Source organism: Phoca vitulina, unplaced genomic scaffold (genome assembly GCF_004348235.1).
Source record: "Phoca vitulina isolate PV1807 unplaced genomic scaffold, GSC_HSeal_1.0 scaffold8, whole genome shotgun sequence".
Lineage (NCBI taxonomy): Eukaryota > Metazoa > Chordata > Mammalia > Carnivora > Phocidae > Phoca > Phoca vitulina.
Window position 1 is genome coordinate 5024750 of NW_022589711.1, and position 19980 is coordinate 5044729.

General features: G+C 35.9%; 1 protein-coding gene across 1 annotated transcript in view; it reads right to left on the bottom strand.

Moving 5' to 3' along the window:
* Positions 1-5204: 5204 nt before the first annotated feature.
* LOC116633726 overlaps positions 5205-19980 on the bottom strand; it is a 408304-nt gene continuing 393528 nt past the window's right edge. Inside the window, exon 8 of the mRNA XM_032406291.1 lies at positions 5205-5754. The gene's annotated coding sequence lies outside the window, so the exon portion shown is untranslated. The remainder of the gene's footprint in view (positions 5755-19980) is intronic.

Genomic DNA, 19980 nt, shown 5'->3' on the forward strand with positions numbered 1-19980 from the left:
CCTGATTCCTCCCCTTTCTCATACTTCAGTCATTTAACTGAAAGACCATATATTCAGCAACTACTAGGTTCAAAGGTAAATAACACACAGTCATTACCTCCTATGGGTTAACAGCCTAATAGGGGAAAAGGATACATGCAAGATGAATTTTTATATATGACATAATGTGATGAGATCTCTTTTTTGCCAGTTTTATGGAGATGTAAACTAATGGGTAAGAATGAGGATGAAGGGAGGATTCTCTTTGAATGCATATGGAAGGAGGGGTCATTTGGGGTGAACCTTGAAAACACAAAGAGAATTTTAGTTTTACATACCTATGACATAGTTGCATGAACATTGCTATTATTAGCTTTTCTTTCCCCTGACCTTTTATGTCCACTTACCTAATGATATTTCTTATGTTTCTTTACTGTAACACTTTTTCTTCACTCCTTAATTTCCTGATTCAATGTACAAATGGGAATTATTCTTTTGTATGCCTGCCAAAAGTGTTAAGAAAGGCTTTCCCTCATCCCATTTTAAGTTCTACTTCAAAAAAAAAAAAAAAAAAAGGTTAAATGAGAAATAAAATACCTAGGAATAAACCTAACTGAAGAGGTGAAAGACTTGTACTCTGAAAAGTATAAAACACTGATGAAAGAAATTAAAGATGACACAAAGAAATGAAAAGACATTCCATGCTCATGGATTGGAAGAACAAATATTAAAATATGTATAGCACTCAAAGCAATCTACACATTTAATGCAATCCCTATCAAAATACCAACAGCATTTTTCCCAGGACTAGAACAAACAATCCTAAAATCTGTGTGGAACCACAAAAGACCCCAAATAGCCAAAGCAACCTTGAAAAAGAAAGACAAAGCTGGAGGCATTACAATTCCAGACTTCAAGTTATATTACAAAGCTATAACAATCAAAATAGTATGGTATTGGCACACACACAAAAAGACACATAGATCAATAGAACAGAATAGAAAACCCAGAAATGAACCCATGACTACATTGTCAATTAATCTTTGACAAAGCAAGAAAGAATATCCAATGGGAAAAAGGCGGTCTCTCCAACAAATGGTGTTGGGAAATCTGCATAGCACCATGCAAAAGAATGAAACTGGACCACTTTCTTACACCATACACAAAAATAAATTCTACATGGATTAAAGATCCAAATGTGAAACCTGAAATCACAAAATTCCTAGAAGAGAGCACAGGCAGTAACTGCTCTGACATCAGCCATAGCAACATTTTTCTAGTTATGTCTCCAGAGGCAAAGGAAACAAAAGCAAAAATAAACTATTGGGACTATATCAAAATAAAAAGCTTCTGCACAGTGAAGGAAAAAAAAATTAAAAAAACTGAAAGGCAACCGATGGAATGGGAGAAGATATTTGCAAATGACATATCTGATAAAGTGTTAGTATCTAAAATATATAAAGAACTTATAAAACTCAACACCCCAAAAATAAATAATCTATTTAAAAAATAGGCAGAGGACTGGAACACCTGGGTGGCTCAATCGATTAAGTATCTGCCTTTGGCTCAGGTCATGATCCCAGAGTCCTGGGATTGAGTCCTGCATCAGGCTCCTTGCTCAGTGGGGAGCCTGCTTCTCCCCCTGCCTGTGCGCTCTCTCTCTCCTCCTCCATCTTTCTCTCTCTGACAAATACATAAATAAAATCTTAAAAATAAATAAATAAAATAAAAAATGGGCAGAAGACATTAATAAACATTTTTCTAAAGAAGACATACTGATGGCCAACAGACACATGAAAAGATGCCCATCATCACTCATCATCAAGGAAATGCAAATCAAAACTGCAATGAGATATCATCTCACACCTGTCAGAATGCCTAAAACCAACAACAAACAACAAGTGTTGGCAAGGATGTGGAGAGAAAGGAATCCTCTTATACTGTTAGTGGGAAGGCAAACTGGTATAGCCCCTCTGGAAAACAGTATGGAGGCTCCTCAAAAAGTTAAAAATAGAACTACCCTATGATCCAGCAATTGCATTAGTGGATATTTACCCAAAGAATACAAAACCACTAATTCAAAGAGATATATGCACCCCTATATTTATAGCAGCATTATTTACAATAGCTAAGATATGGAAGTAGCCCAAGTGTCCACTGATAGATGTAATATATACAATGGAATATTACTCAGCCATAAAAAGAATGAACTCTTGCCATTGCAACAACATGGATTGAGCTCTAGAGTATTAAGCTAAGTGAAAATAGGTCAGTCAGAGAAAGACAAACACCATATGATTTCCCACATATACGGAATTTAAGAAACAAAACAAATGAGCAAAGGGGAAAAAAGAGAGAGAGAAAGAGATAGGCCAAGAAACAGAATGTTAACTATAGAGAACAAACTGATGGTTACCAGAAAGGAAGTGGATGGGGGATGGGTGAAATAGGTGATGGGGATTAGGGAGCGCACTTGTCGTGATGAACACCGGGTGATTAAAATAAAAACTTAAAAAAAAAAAAAAGGTTAGAGGGCCTATTAAATAAATCATGATACATCAGAAAAAGTTATCTAACATCAGGCCTTTAAAAAGGATGAAATGGATAACATACAGTGACTTAGAAGCATGTTTACCATGAAAATGTTAAAAAAACAGAGTCATGAAAATGAGATAGGGAAGCTGAAGGGGCTCCATTGTAGAAAGGCTCCTCTCTGCTGTTTTTCTGTGAGGCACCATTTACTCATGTTCCATATTTTGCCTCTGAATAAGCCAAAGAAGCACTGTTCCCACTTCAAGGGGGAAGCAAGAAAGTTAATCATTCCCTGAGTTTTTGTCTTAGGCCCCAAACCCCAAACAACACCTAACAAGAGCCAGATCCCAAACATGTTCCAGGATATTAGCTTCCAACAAACCTCGGCTGATGATGGCATCAATATCCCTACCTTTGGTCATTTATGGAATAACACCCATTGTTCACCTGCGACTTCCTTTGATTGGACCAACCCTGCATTCTTGGAGGAACACATACCCTAGACCTTTTTCTAGTAGAAACCCCTAGTCCCAAGCAATGATAAGACTTACTGCTTTCCTTTCTGAGTCTCCTAGACACTCCATCTACTATTCTCTACCTGTCACTCAACACTGTTCAATAAGCTCTGTTTCTACTTCTCTGGCTCACATCTGATTTTTATCTTGTGTGCAGCCAAGGACCCTCTTGATTGGTCCTGAGGGATGATGCCTCTCTGGGTCCTCAGACCAGCCTGTCTGTATCAAAAGCACTATGTGGGGCGCCTGGGTGGCTCAGTCGTTAAGCATCTGCCTTCGGCTCAGGTCATGATCCCAGGGTCCTGGGATCGAGCCCCACATCGGGCTCCCTGCTCCGCGGGAAGCCTGCTTTTTCCTCTCCCGCTCCCCCTGCTTGTGTTCCCTCTCTCGCTGTGTCTCTCTCCGTCAAATAAATAAAATCTTAAAAAAAAGAAAAAAAAGCACTATGTGCACATATTGATATTGATATTTATATATATGAAGAAGAATGTTACCCATATAAAGAAAGAATTTGGTGGATACAATGCTCCACCAAAACTTTTAGCACTAGCTAACTTTGAGGGAAATAGCATTTTCTATTTAGTATAATTCTTAATTTTTTAAATTTTAAATAATTCAAACAAAAATACTTATATTGAAAGAAATACAAGGTATACACCACCCATTTCCCCCCATAAATTAGAAAAATTGCTGCCACTTTTTAACTCAGTTAATTTAATTCAATAATTCTTCAATAATTTCACGAATGAATAATTTAATTCAGAATAAACTATAGAAAATATTTAAAATGATATATTACATAAAATATAAATTCAAATTATTGAACAGTCAATTCCAGTGAAGAATGATAATTCTAAAAATTATTTTTATATTAAGGCAGAATTCTAATTTTGTTAGAATTAAAGCAAAATAGTTTTTCATCAATAACCAGCAAGGCTCACTATTTTCTGTCAATATATCAAAACACTGGCAATAATTGCCTAAAGATAAAAAACAACAGATGTAACAAACTCATGAATCTGCTTTATAACTTTTCAATGCTTTAGTAACTGGAAATCATTTTTTTCTTTGAACGTACAGTAGACAACACATGAAAATTCAATAGAATCATAAAACCTGGACCATTTACAGAAAATGATACAATGCTCCATCACAAAGGCAACTATAGATTAGAACATAATATAACAGCTGGGAAAATAATTTCTTTAGCTCCTACAACTGCAGGATATCTCAGTTGGTCTCACCCAGAGCTACACAAGATATTCTTTCCCATCAGTGAGCCTGGCACTCTTCACTCAACTAGACCACCAAAAATAACATGCTCTTTCCATGTGGGATTAGAGCAGGCACACACTTATTTTACATTCCTTGTCCTACTGGATCCTCATTTCAGTTCAATAAGTGGACAGGAAAGATATTAATGAATGTATTTACAGATAAGGAAACTTGGTATCCTAGAGGCACCAAGCTTTGCCAGCCACAAATCTCATGAGCAGTGAGCAAACTACTGTATACAAACCCACGGCAGGCATAAGAGATCGTTAACTAAGGTATAAATAAATGCAACCTGCCTTGCCATTTTTAGCAGAACTTTCTGGCTCCTGGCCCACTGTTGGTTTTTATGTTATTGTTGTTTTGGTTTTTGTCTTATGTCTTTAATCTGCACTGTTCTGTCTCTTTTAGGCATTGAGCAATTTGTCCTGAATTTAGAAAAGAGGTGCTAGAATGTGGGAGTGGGAGGTTGACCTACATCTGAACAATTTGCATATGATTCACCACAATTAAACAATTTGGTTTGAAATAGCTACAATTAAACTATTATCAGAGAAGTATTTACTAGAGGAGAAATTCTAAATTTATCTTCACATAGGTCTTAGCCAAGAAAGGGGCCACATTTTCTGACACTCTTACTAAGTAAAGCAAATAATGAAGTAAATTCTTCCAAATTAATACTTATATTACTAAGTCACTGAGGGCTAATTATACTTATGCTTCCTTTGGTTGTTTCTTTAAAAATTACAGGTTTATGGGGCGCCTGGGTGGCTCAGTCGGTTGAGCGGCTGCCTTCGGCTCAGGTCATGATCCCAGGGTCTTGGGATCGAGTCCCGCATCGGGCTCCCTGCTCTGCGGGGAGCCTGCTTCTCCCTCTCTCTCTGCCTACTTGTGTTCTCTATCTCTCTGTCAAATAAATAAATAAAATCTTTAAAAAAAAAAAATTACAGGTTTAAAATACCAAGAAAAATGTGAAATTAGGGTAGACAAGAGAATCTCAGTTTCTAATAATATATTATATATATTAATACACATAAATGTAAATATTAAAAAATTGCCTTCTTGATATATGGAAATTGTGTATGGTATGTCAAACCACCCTAAAATTATGGAGAGAGTAATATAAAAATGTAAAAGAAAGAGTAAATTCTGTCTACTGTAAAACATAAACTATAATATCTAATAAACTCTAGTAGTATATAATAGTATGGAAGAAAAATCCAAACCGATGATTAAATACTATGTGTTGGATGGTATCAAGTTTAGTGAATAAGCAGATGTAACAAACTTTTCAGTTATTCAGAATAAGCAACATCAGTTCTAGCTATGTCTGACTCAATGAATACATTATTGAAACAAAGCTAAAACAAATACAACATATTTTATCACCAGAAGGGTTCTTTTTCTTACCTTTATAGGTGCGTGGAAAGGTCTCTGATTAATCTTCAAGGATACCCTAAAAAAGAAATGGAAAATAGATGAGATAGAAAGCAATAAAACAGTAGGCTTGTTTTAACATTACTACCAACACTGAGGGTCAGTCGTCTCTTTGCTGGGGGGCGGTCTATTTACTGTGGCAAGATGCTGTTCCATCCACAACATACACAAGTCTAGCAATGCTGAAGGTGACACAGGGCACACAAGCATTAGACTAAAAACATTATGTGTGGATTGAGCATTTTTGCCATCTCTAGAACATGGATGTAGTGATTAAGACTTGTTCACAACTATTAGCCACTTTAGTAATTTTACTACTGACAATTGGGAAAGGTGACAAGGAAAAAGTAAAATTACACCATATTGCTAAAATGAATAAAGACAACAAGTATAAAACAAAAAAAAAAATTACAGACTTTCAGATTTAATAACATATTTTTTTTGTCATTAAAAATATAGGTACTGGGGCACCTGGGTGGCTCAGTTGGTTAAACGTCCAATGCTTGATTTTGGCTCAGATCGTGATCTCAGGGTCATGGATCCAGTGCTCCCCACCCTCAGCATGCCCACCCCCTGCCTCATCCCATCATGCTCTGCTCTCAGCAGGGAGAGTCTGCTTGAGATTCTCTCTCTATCTCCTTCTGCCCCTCCTCCTTCTCGTGCTCCATCTCTCTCTCTCCCTCAAATAAATAAAATAAATCTTTAAAAAATAATACATATACACTCACATAAATGATCATGTGAGTGTATATATATATATATATATATATAGGTACTAATAATATACATACACTATATAGTGTATGTATATATATATATATATATATATATATATATATATATACTAAGATTATAGTCCATTTTGTGGATATGATCACATTTCAGCGTGGAGTAAAATCAAGTCCTACATTTTAGACATTTCAGAGAGCTATTACCTGGCATAGGAAATTGCTGTAAGGAAATTGTGGTGCCCTTCATTAGAATAGAATTGGTCTTAGAACTAGAGGGCAATTTAAAAATCAACTGGTCCAACACCCTCACTTTACAAAGCAAATCAAGGCTGCACAGCTAGGTCACGGCAGGACTAAGCGTCCTCCATGCCTCCTACCCCTACTCATCCCCCAGCATTATATTATTTAATTCTCTGTAACTTCCAGAATTGGAAAGAAGTAGGGGGAATGGAATCCTGTATTCCGCTCTTGGTTAAGTCCCATCTTCTTAATGCAGATTCATAGTCCTGCCTGAATAAATGACCTATGTCATCAATATTATTGCATCGACTTCATTCGAAACTCCCTTCCTTGGTGAAGGGAGATACCAAAGAATTAGATGACAGGATTCTCTTCTTACGCTGCTTACAAATCAAGGGGAGAAAGCAGGAAAAACAATCAAGGGAAAAAGCACGTGAGCCATGAAGCTGACACACCAGTCAGTAACATTACTAGCAGGATATGAGGGAAGCCACCCAGTCGTCCTTCACATAAAATCTGTTTTCTGGGCAGCCGTCAAAGAAAATCTACCATTGCTCTTGAGCAAATGCTTTCCTTTTCTGAACTGATCTGTACTATTGTAAGTAGTAATGAAATCATTCTCCTTTGCTTTCTGGCTAGACTTCTTTTGCCTTAAATATACAATCACATGTGATTCTTAATTAATAAAATGCAATTTTGGTAACAGTAATAAGGGATTATCAAACCATTTCTTGTAAATGCTTCCAAAAGACAATAACCCGTGGCCCAGTTTGTTTTGATGTTAACAGTAACCTCTATATTTTCAGAAAGTGCAAGAACAGAATCAACGTTACATACACATAGAATCCACCTCTGTTCTATTAGGACCTAGAATTTTAAGAGACTGGGGACTGAGCAAGCAGGAATGAATTAGTGGTGGGGGATGTTTTCTTGTGCTGGAATCGCAGAAGCAGCTTGGTGTGCCACAGTGGAAGCTCACGGTATCAGTAAGAGACCTCTCCCCTTGCAGGACAAACTCAACGATTAATTCATGTTCCCTTGCAGAATGTCAAAGGATAAGTGTCATAACTTTAGAAGTTACATCAGATATAAGAAAAAAAATTAGATAAAAAATGTTTCCAAAAGGAGAGATTGAAATTACTTGGGAGTTTGCAGTAAATCTAGCTAAAGTAGCTATTGACTCTAGGAAGACAAAGCATTATTTAGTAATAAGATGTATTTGCTGGATTTTATTACTCCAAGTTTACAATACAGCTTAAATCACGAAGAAGGAATGCTGAGACAAAATTTTTTTTTGTGCCAAAGTTTGAGCAACTTAATCCAAGCATATTTAAGAGAAATAAAGTCACAGAATGAATTACCAAGAAATATGTTCTTTGAAATTTCAGTCATCAGTCAAGTATAAAGTGGTTCTACATTTTTCTACACGAAGCCATATGACTACAGTTCAGCCCTCTTATTTTATAGATATATAAATACACACACACATGTACACACCATAGTGGGTGGGCACAATTATGTTGTATATAAGCAAATATGGTTAAATACTGAAATACACACTTCTACCCATTATGTATTTTATGTTCTCAAATATGCTTGACTAGGGACTAGAGTTTTGGCTTTTTAATCTCTCTAAAATCAGGTAATCATGGTAAATAAGCATGTCTACAAGTTTCAAAGTGACATACACGGTACAAGTGACTGCCAATTTAAGACAAATTACCATAATGTAGAAGGCAAGATTTTGTAGACAGTTGGAGAAGGACAAAGAATTAAATGTCAAGCTACTATTTTTAATATAACATTAATTAGAAACTCTTCTTGCTCTCTGCTCTCCTTCTCTTCTACTGGAGAGACTATTTCTTATTAAGATGCTACCAAAAACACTTAAAAAGATCTCCTGTTTGAAAAAATGCAGTTTAAACAACCAAGGGAATTTAAAATATTGTATAAATGTGTTTAAGCTTTCATTGCTAAAGGCTCTAGTTCTTCCATCAAAATAAGAGGTCACAGCAAGCGTATATTCTACAAAGAGAGCAAGTTATTCAATGCATTTGAAGAAGAGGAGCAAAATTAGACCTTGCCATTTCTACAGAGTACATAGGAGATATCAACTTTATAATGTCTACACTATACACCTCTAACATAAAATAAGAATGATCTTTATAATGAACATTAGAGAATTATACTTAACATTTATTAAAATAAAATTTAAAAATATAGTTAAAAGCTTTTTAAAAAAGATCTTTTGAGAGAGAGAGAGAGAAAAAAAGAGAGAGGGTATGCACGCACCAGTTGGGGGAGGAGTAGAGGGACAGAGAGAGAGAATATCAAGCAGACTCCCTGCTGAGCATGGAGCCCAGGACCCTGAGATCATGACCTGAGCCGAAATCAAGAGTTGGATGCTTAACCAACTGAGCCACTCAGGCACCCCTAGTTAAAAGCTTTTTGAAGGTCTAGATAAGTCCTCTTATTTTATGGATCTATAAATGAATTAAGATATATGCTATAATATCATATTTATGAGTAAAGCCTAATTTTATTATCACAGCATATGTTTTATTTTGATTTCATTAAGCTTAGTATAGCCACTTTAGGGAGAGTGAGCATTAAAAATGTCACATTTTTAGCTTTGAGGTTCACTTACAGTTCCTCTACAGGATTCACATTTAATATATTTTAGTATATTTAAATATTTTTATTTAAATATTTAAATTCACATTAAATATACTAGTATATTTTTACTTGAAAACCTATATTCTTCTATTTGGTCAACAAAGAAAAATAAATCCAAGATTAAAATATAAAGCTGAATTTTATAATACTGAATTTTTTGACATTAACTATTAGCCAAGCATAGATATTTGTTCATAGGAAATAAATGTATTGTTTCCACCTGGCCTTTTACACACTCCATTTTCTCTTCTATACCCACAGTCTGAATGACCCAGTTCTACACTTTGAATCTAAGTCCAGGGAAGGGTGAGTGTTGTGTTAGTCTCTCAGTTTTGGTCAGTTTAATAATTACCTCAGGAAGTTGTGGTTTAGTTAACGGCACACAGATTCTTCTCACAAAAGGGCATATAAGACCCAAAGCTTTTTTTTTTTTTTAAAGATTTTATTTATTTATTTGACAAAGAGAGTTAGTGAGAGCAGGAACACAAGCGGGGGAGTGGGAGAGGGAGAAGCAGGCCTCCCGCCGAGCAGGGAGCCCGATGCGGGGCTCGATCCCAGGACCCCAGGATCATGACCTGAGCCGAAGGCAGACGCTTAATGACTGAGCCACCCAGGCGCCCCAAGACCCAAAGCTTTTATGGTATTATAAGCCTCTTCACTTCCTAACAATCATGAGATGATCTAAATCATTAGGAGGCCACTCCTGACCTTTTAAAGCTGAACTTCCTTGCATGGCGCTACATAGCATGGTTTGAGAATAGTTCCAACAGTAACTTCATGTCCAAGGAATTTGATAAAGCCTTTTTCCCCACAAAGGCTCAATTGGAGAGAACGATATGACTGGTGTTCTGCCAGAAGACCGCTGTAGAGATTGATCTTTAGTGATCTTTTTTTTTTTTTTTTGCCAAGTGACAGTTGGAACATGCCCATTAGATGGTTCTAGAAGTGTTCTTAAGCAACTTGTAGAGGCCCAGCTGAGGTCTTGTCAGTTGATCTGAGAAAAGCAGTGACGGCATCCCAATGACAGATTGTCAGATTGTCATGTTTGATACCTTTCTGGAATAAAAATCTCCATTCAAGTAAAATGTGCTGTACTTTAAAATCTCACAGATCCAGGAAGTGGAATTTTTAACTATGTTTATAATATACAGGACAGAGTAAGTTTCATGTCATTTATTAAAAACACACATGTGCATACCCTCTTTAAATGTACTTTCTTTTGGAATAAATGAAATTCACAGTATTTTATTCCCAAAAATATCTCAACATTTGTTTTGAAAAATACAAAAGAACTGATAATTTCCATTAAGGGAAGGTTACATCTAAAATAAGAAATTCTTGTTCTTACAGAGTTTGTTTCCCACCACAAGTAATTAATTTGTAAATAGATACATACCATGACAAATGGTGGTAAGTGCTATGAAAAGAAATAAAACAGGGAAGTGGGCAAGTGAGGAGCTTGTGTTATGATTTTAGATAAGGTGGGAAGATTAAGAAACCCTGGAAGGAAAAGAACACAGAAAAGATCACACTGATTCACAGAGGCTATATCATCAATCACCTTGGCTTTGCCAATTATGGATGGTTTGAGCCTGAGATTTTCCTTCATGTCACCATGTGATTTTTCTGTAAAATGGGATAACAACCTACACTTTGTAAATTTTTGAAACATACAGTTGATTGCATAAATATTATAGGTAAATATCTGAAAAGAAAACACAGTGATTAAAGAGAATGCACCAGAATGGAACTTGATGAGCTTCATATAGGACACCATCTTAGGCCACTTCCACATATGAGTGAAAACTCATAATTAGTATTTCCCTTTTATAGATAAGAAACAGATACTTAAGAGGAATAAGTAAATTCCTAATGTCAGAAAGAACATAGGGATAAAGATAGGGTTTTAATCTGGGTCTCTGTCACTCTGAAACTCAGTTCCTGCAGCACCACCTTAATGACCCTCTGAAATCCAAAATACAAGGCTCCTTCTGCCCTCATGTCAATTCTCTCCATCCTTAATATCTTGTGTAATAACTGCAGTACTTTATGTTTCTGCCATATCTTAAAAGTCTTCAAAGCGTGTTCCTTAATTACTTACTGTCACTCTTATAAAAGTTCTGAAGTAGGTATTATTCAATAACGTGAAGGCAAAAATGGTTATATTATCATTATGTAACTTCATCTAATTGTTAGTGAGAAAGGTGGCACTAAATCTTAAATTAGCATACTATGAATACATTTGATTTTCTACTATATGGTACTGCTTTAAATCTGAGTTAGAAAAGTAAGGCAAAAGCTCTCCAAATCAGAAATGCAATTCTGATTTTTCTTTAGGGATGAACCCATGTGGTAACAAATAAAAGAACTAAAAATCAAGTTCCCCCATTTTCTGATTTTAGCCTTCTCATACTTTATCTCTCATAAACTTGTTTTTACTCATCATTTTGTTCCCCGGCCCCCAAAAAACTAATTTAATCAATTCTACTTTGGGGACATATAAGGTTATACTTAATCAGACTTGATAAATTCCTCCAATGTTTTAGCGCTTGCATAAAAATATATATGATTCAGTTAATTATTTATATAACCCATGATTATCTTAAAAGCAAATGTCAATATTAGCTATACATTTTTTTCTTTCTCAGAATTCATCTATAGGTATTATAGGCTGGACAAAATAATTTGTTTTCATAGTATGATGACAGAGTTTTAGATGCTCCAAAGATTAAGATTTAATAGTCTACCATGATCCAGAAAGATAATTGCTCTTGTTTTATGATGAATATAAGGTGGTTTATTATATACAGTATCAACTTGACTTACTTAAATTAAATCTAAGTTCCTCTGAAATTTATGCCTAGGTCAATAAATCACTTGAGACACTGAGGTAAGTTGGTAGCTCCATTTTCTACAATTAAAGAGAATGGGTCAATAACTACATTTGACTAATACCCACATTCTCTATATGACAAACAATGAACCTCATTAGTCTAAGAAGTAGATCAATTAAGTTTTGTGGAAGATGATAAAACACCAGGGGAATAATATCAAATCAATGAAAAATTTCCAAGTCAGAAAAAGGTGCTCAAAAGAAGATTCTAAGCCAGTCTATCTTTTGAATGGTTTGGCATCCTTTTATATACTCATATACTCTCATCAAGAGTTCATCTTTATCACTTTTCCAGGTCCTCAACATTTAGCAAATCACTTAGAATATGTTTCTTGGACAGAAGACACACACTACCTCCAAAATCTTAGGTTTACTTATCACTGATACTTGAATTTTAAATCCCCTTGTAGGCAAATATATAAATTTCCAATTCTCAAATGACACTCCAAAGAGGTATTTTTGTTTTGTTTTGCTTTGTTTCATTAATGAACATGCCCTCACATTGTTCTTCTGCCCTTTGCCTAGGACTTCTTGACCTTGAAATATTAGAAGCCTCAAAGTTGGAGAAAAATCATAAATATTGCATGGCTACAATAGGAAACTGGAAAATGGCATATAAGAAACTACTCAGTTGCACAGAAACCATTTTTTCTCCCCAGTTAATGAAATAGTGAGTTACCAACATTTTCAAAGCCATTAAAATCAAGGTGATTTCCCAATCTTTATCAAAGATATATGCAGGTTGCTGAAGGTGCAGAACCAACAACTAAGAGAGAGATCTCAGAATATCTAGCCAGTGAACTCATCCATAGATGACTGCAAAAATTTCTTCCACCTCTAGATTTCAAGTTCTCCATGCGTAAAGACCTGTCACTCCCATGTCTCCCTGTACCTAGCACAGAGTCTGGCAAATGGTAGATGCTAACTTAAAATTTCTTAAATATAAAATTCTTAAATTCTTCAAAATGCAGACTCAATCCTATACTTCTACTCATGCTTAAAATCCTTCAATGCCTTCCCGTTACTGTTAGAATAAAGACTAAAATCCTTCACAGAGTCTACAAGGACCTGCTGGTTTAGCACCTACCCCCTTCCTGAGGCTTGTCTCACATGAAACTCCTACTTTACTGTTGGTGCTAACCTGGATTTTTCTAAGACTTTGTAGACACAAGCTTCTTTCCCCCTGACTAACGACATACTTTAGATAATTATTTTTAAAATACTTCAAAATACAAATGTATAGAAGCATCAAAACTTATAAAACAGACTGCAAATATCCAACCCAGATGAAATAGGCATTACCATTTTGTTATGCTTTCTTCAGTTATCCTTTTTCCTCTAATTCTGTCTGCCCAGAAAGGACTTCTCTTACCACCAAACCCGAAATGACATCCCTTCCTAACATTTCCATCTTGTTTTGCTTTATTTTTCAGAGCAGTAATGACCACCTAAGATGTAATATATTTATTTGCTAAATGATTCTTATCTGTCTCCCTTTCTAGAATGTAAGCCTCATGCTAAATAAATACCTTATTGTAGCTCAAGCTCAACCCAACACATTTCCTTTCCCTTCCACTGCACCCCATAGACCCAGAACAGTCTGAAGTTGGCATGTGTGTTTGCTTGGTAGCTTTTACTCTTCCTAAGAGTGTGTGTCTCCATAACAAAGATACCGCATAGGTCCCTTCCCTTTCTTTTTGTCTGGTTAACGTTTATCCATCCTCCAAATTTTGACTGTTGTGCTACTTCTTCAGACAAGCCTTCCTCTACTAGCTTGCTTATTCCTTTGCACTCCTTCTTTCCAGCAATTGTGACAGTTAACATTTTCCTTTTGTTTGGGTGCATATTGAATAATGGAACTCTCTAGCCATTAGACCAAAAGCTCCATGAAGGTGGGGTCAGTTCTGTGTTTATCAGTCTTGGTTGTAAGCACACAGGAGACACTAAGGAATAAATGAATTGACCTGCGACATAATTCAGAGGAAATGATTCCTCACTTACTAAGGCCAGAAGTCAGTCATTTCCTTGGCCAGATTTTCCTTCTGCATTTTCCTACAAATGAAATTGCTGGCCTGACTAACATGAAACAAGGATAACCGGGTACTATTTCTCTTTGTCATAAAGACATTTTCTCCCCACAATATTTTATTATGCTTCTGGAGAGCCTGCCATTTGTCTCTATGAATTGGTCAGTGCACATATTGTTTCATATTTTAAGATAAACAACTTTATTTCAACACATTCCAAAGCTAGGAGTCACCAAATTATATTTAGGCACCAAAGAGAAAGCTACTTTGTGGTATTTACTAGTGTTTCAGTGAATCAAGTAGAAATATTTCAAATTGTTGTCTCATTATTCTCAAAAACATTCCATGTAAAATGTGAGATCCAATTCACCTAAGTTCCTGCTCAGAAGCTCATGTAGTATTGGATCAAATTACACAGCATTTGTATTTTGAAACTGAGCCCTTTTTCCTCTGGCCTTTTTTTTTTTTCCCTCACATTCTTTGCAAACAATGTATAGAAACACACACCCCCCTTAAGAATTAAGACTCAGACAATATGGAAATATCTATATTAGCATACAATCATTTCTGGTTAGTTTTACAAAAACCAGACAAGTGAAATTTCAAGAAAACTTAAAAAAAATTCTTTTTTGATTGCATATTCTAAAAATATATTTATATAAGACTGGGTTTTAATAGCAAATTTCTCCAGGCCACATAGAACTCTTATACCCACTTTCACATCTGCAAAGTTATTTCTTCAGTTTATGGCTAAGAAGAACAGGAAAGTAGTATGAATTATGTTATAAAGATATCTTGAAACAATTTTATTAGATATTCTGCAATCATATAAAAGCAAAGCATGTCTCTGGGGTAAATAAATAATACTTATGTTGCATGAACAATCAAGTCAATATGCATTCTTTTCAACATGGGCAAAGACAAATATTTTTTATATATATATGCACACACACACATATATATATATAAACTTTGATATATGATGTAAAATAATAATTCCTGACATCTTTCCCTCCAATCCCAAATTTAGTATTTAGGAGCAATTTCCAAAAAACAAGTTTGCTTTCTCTGAAGTCATCAACTCAGTCATTATTTAAAAATATATTTTTTTTTCAGAAAATGTATTTAGTGTTTCTATTATTTACACAGATGTCTAAAACTCAAATTCCTGGGGCGCCTGGGTGGCTCAGATTGTTAAGCATCTGCCTTCAGCTCGGGTTGTGACCCCAGGGTCCTGGGATCGAGCCCCACGTCTGGCTCCGGGCTCCTGATTCCTGGCTCCTGGCTCCTGGCTCCTGGCTCAGCGGGGAGCTTGCTTCTCCCTCGCCCTCTGCCTCTCCCCTGTTCATGCTCTCTCTCTCTGTATCTCTCTGTCACAAATGAATAAATAAAATCTTTTAAAAAAATAAAAAATAAAAAATAAAACTCAAATTCCTATAGCAAGTTGGCAACATAAACTAATTATGTGAACTGGGGTGAACTGTATTTGGCTGGAGAGTTCGTGTTAGGTAATTTGTGACTTTTGCTTTAAAGAAAGATGAAAACTTCTACATATACCTATTTTTCCCCAATATGCAGCAATACTCTTAAGTTAATTCATCTACATAGTGCTTGCTTATATGCAAGTTATTGTTTTAAGTTTTCCCCCAAATTGCAAAGAATAGTAAACATGTGTTTCTGTTTCAAGATGCTTATCGTCTAGTGTGTTAGACAAACCCATAATTGGAAAAATGATAACTGAGTGTAGTAATGACAATGATAGACACTGACAGAGATATGCACAGGATATTGTGGGAACATGGATTAGGGTCATTATTTCTCACTGGAGTCAGAAGGAGAGTGAGATCAAGCTGATTTTACAAGGACAGGTAAGAATTAACTGGAATTGGAATTGGCAAAAAGTTGGGAGTGTGAAGAGAAAGCCTCCAGACAAAGAGATCAGCATAAACAAAATCCCAGAGAGAAGAAACAGCATGGTGTAAGAATGAAACTTCTATCACTGAAGTGTTACATAGGATATGAGGCAGGGAGTGGCTAGAGATGAAACTGGAGAATTTGACAAAGGCCAGATCACAGATGACCTTACGTTGTACTAAGGAGTTTATCATAATCACTATGACAAATGAATTTACTCTTATTGCCAAATCTTACTTGATGTAACTGGATGGCTTAGTTTCTGTTTTGAAAAGGATTGAGAGAAAATATTAGGACTTACTAGAATAGAATATCTTAGTTGATTACTAAATTTTCTATAGATTTAAGGATGGGAAGTCATGGCATTGATGCTATATTTCCTATTCTTGTGATACACAGTTGATGTCTTTCAATGTATTTGTTGGGTAATATGTTAAGATTTCTCTTTAATTGTAGAATACTCAGGAAAGATTTGGAATGGAGAAACAAATTAAGAGGGTTTTGTGATAGTTCAGAAGAGAGATGATGAGAGTTCTAAACCAGGGCAGTAGGAATACACAGGGAGAAGGTGGAAAGTTTCAAGAACTATTTAGGAGGCCATATTGGAAGGAGTCAGATGTGGGTGAAGGATGTTGAAGGAGGAGTCACAGATGACTCTCCAATTTCAGCTTGGAAAACTGGTTCATTCTGATGCCGCCACCTAAGATAGAAGGTATAAGAGTAAAAATAATTTTGAAGAGAAAAATGCTGAGATGTGACTTTGAGATTTGAGATACCTGAAGAGCCATCCAGAGGGTAATGAATATGTGGCTCAGATAAGAGGTCGTTCTGTTGGGGATAAAAATTGGGGGAACTATCAGCATACTAGTAAGAGTTGAAATTTTGAGAATCAATTTGCTCCACCTAGAAACAGTGTTTAGATTTTGGGGAGAAGAATCCAAGAATGATTGATATGGGGCAACTGGGTGGCTCAGTCGGTTAAGTGTCTGCCTTTAGCTCAGGTCATGATCCCAGGGTCTGGGATCGAGCCCCATGTCAGGCTCCCTGCTCAGCGAGGAGCCTGTTTCTCCCTCTCCCTCTGCCACTCCCCGCTGCTTGTGCTCTCTCTCAAATAAATAAATAAAATCTTAAAAAAAAAAAAGAATCCAAGAATGATAAATAATAGTATTTGTAGTAGAAAGGAGCCCCTGAAGGAGACAGAGAGGAGAAATGGTGAAAGATTAGAAAAAAAAAGAATGGGGAGAAGTCAGCAGCATTTCAAACAGGGTGGCTGACCAAGTCAAATGCATCAGAGAAGTCTAATAAAGTTAAGACTATATATGACCCTTGCATTTGGCAATTAAGAGCTATTAGGTGATCATAGGATAACAGAGTAGTTTTAATATCTTTATAAGGGCATAAATTGTATTTAAAAATTACCTGATAAAGTTTTTATTATGCTTATTGAATAAATAAAAGCAAGACTATGATTTCTTCCTTGTACATATGAAGTACAAATAAAATATTAATTTGAAAATAGACCATTTCTATACTATTTTAAATATACAGAAAGATGAATCACATTTTAATTAAAATATGTGTAAGTTTCAAAGTGCTTAGAGTTCAATGGGTGAGACCTAGATATAAAGGTGCTCTATAAGGGCTAACTATAATTATTATGCATTTATTTATTACTTATTTATACCTATTATTTCATTATCATTGCCTTTTGTAAATATTTATCTAAATTATTACTCTTTCTTAAAGAAGCATATAAGATGTATTATTTTATATCACTTAAAAAGCATTTTTAAAAATAAATTAATAGTTGGAGATATTTTACATTATAAGAAATCTTCTTTGCAATGTTATTTATTTATTTAAGATTTATTTATTTATATGAGAGAGAGAAGGGGCAGAGGGAGAGGGAGAGAAGCAGACTCCCCGCTGAGTGGGGAGCCCGAGGCAGGGCTTGATCTCAGGACCCTGAGATCAGGACCTGAGTTGAAACCAAGAGTCAGACATTTAACCAACTGAGCCAACCAGGCACCCCTGAAATGTTATTTAAACATGGGCAAAAAAAAAAAAAAAAAATTAGGCCTTTGATTTTGTATAAGGTGTAAATCATAGGTAAAAATGTGAGAAGAAAGGCAGCACACATTAGGTTAGTCTACATTCAAAGCTCATAGGGTGGCAGGTCACTGTTCTAAATAATGGAATCCCTTTACATGGTGTCCAACAGTGATCTCTCCAAATATTAGGGACCCTCATAGCATGACTGTGAGAAGAAAATCCTAGATCTGTGATTTCTAATCCAGAAAGCACTTTGGGCTTACCCGATAGTCTTTCAAAATATGCATGTCAAGGGCCCACTCTAGACCTACTGAAGCGGAATATCCGGGAATGGGTCCAAGGTATGTGCATTCTGAAAAGGCCCCCGAGATGATGCTGATGTTCATATGTAGATAAGAATCACTATCCTACATGGGAGAGAGGATTACTCAAACCCCAGATAATGGCCTCTATTTTTAATTTAGTCTGCTTCAATCAAACGTCATGATGAACATAGAATTATTCATAAAATTCTTCCATCAACCAGAAGGATGAAACTTTTCACCTGTACCAGGAAAGCTACAAGGTGGGCAAAAGAGTGATAGGGGTTTCCACTTCTCTATTAGGAAATAGAAAGAGATCCTAGGAGTGCCTCTGTTAGGTTTCAGCTACTTTTTCTAAAATTTCAGTTTGTGACCCTCTAGGTTTTCCAATTAAACCAGGGGCAAAGGGGAGATCCAACGCATTTGGACCCTTATCTGAGTGTACAAATGCCTTCAAATGAGGCCACCTACTATTGTGCTCTTAAGAGCAGTGATTGGCAAAATATCTGTGTGTGTGTGTGTGTGTGTGTGTGCGCGCCCGCACATGTTCATATGCATGAGTGTGCATAGTGGGGCATATTTCCCTTCTTGATGAAATAAAGCTGCAGTTCCAGTAGTCACAGACAGAGTAAACTGCTTACAATGTAATTATTAAAGGGAGGGAGGGAAGGAGGATAGGAGGGAAGGAGGGAGGGGGAGAGAGAGAGAAAGAAGGAGAGAATTTCTAATACATTGGTATTTCTGCTGATCTATAATAGGTTTTAAGATTTTCACAAATGTAATCACTATTGGTATTATTTTTACCATGTTGAATTCACACAGCATGTAATTCTTCCCCCACTGGTTAAGGAGAATGGAAAATATAATGGAGGCATCATTGAGAAATGATAAAAGGAGAACTGAGAGAACTGGTAAAGGGGGAGACATCGTCTAGTCTAGGAAGACAGAGCACATTGCCTGAGAAAGTAATGTTCCACTTTTTGCTTGGATGCAAATGCCAGGGACAGACCGTTGCATAGCTTTTTTGAAATATCCATCCTCTTTCTGCTCCAGCTTTCTGCCCACATCCTCAAGAACTACTGCTCTAAGGAGTCCAATTCATCCCTGAATTATCTGTTCTTACATACAAATTTTATCTAAGTCATTTAATGATTCTTCCCTAGTGCTCCTGATCTAGACCACCATTCTGAGAATGTGGAAAACAAAAATCAGCAAAGACAAAAATGATAGTCTGAGTAAAATTTAGACTTCTTTGACCAAAAAAAGAAAAGGGTTGGATTTACTTAAACATGTATAACGTGTTCCCCAATGAGAACAGAATAAAAAGAAACTATGAAATTTTTGGAGGAACAATTTAGGTCTTACATACACAGTGATTGAGACTTGCAAATTGACTTTAAATGTCTATAA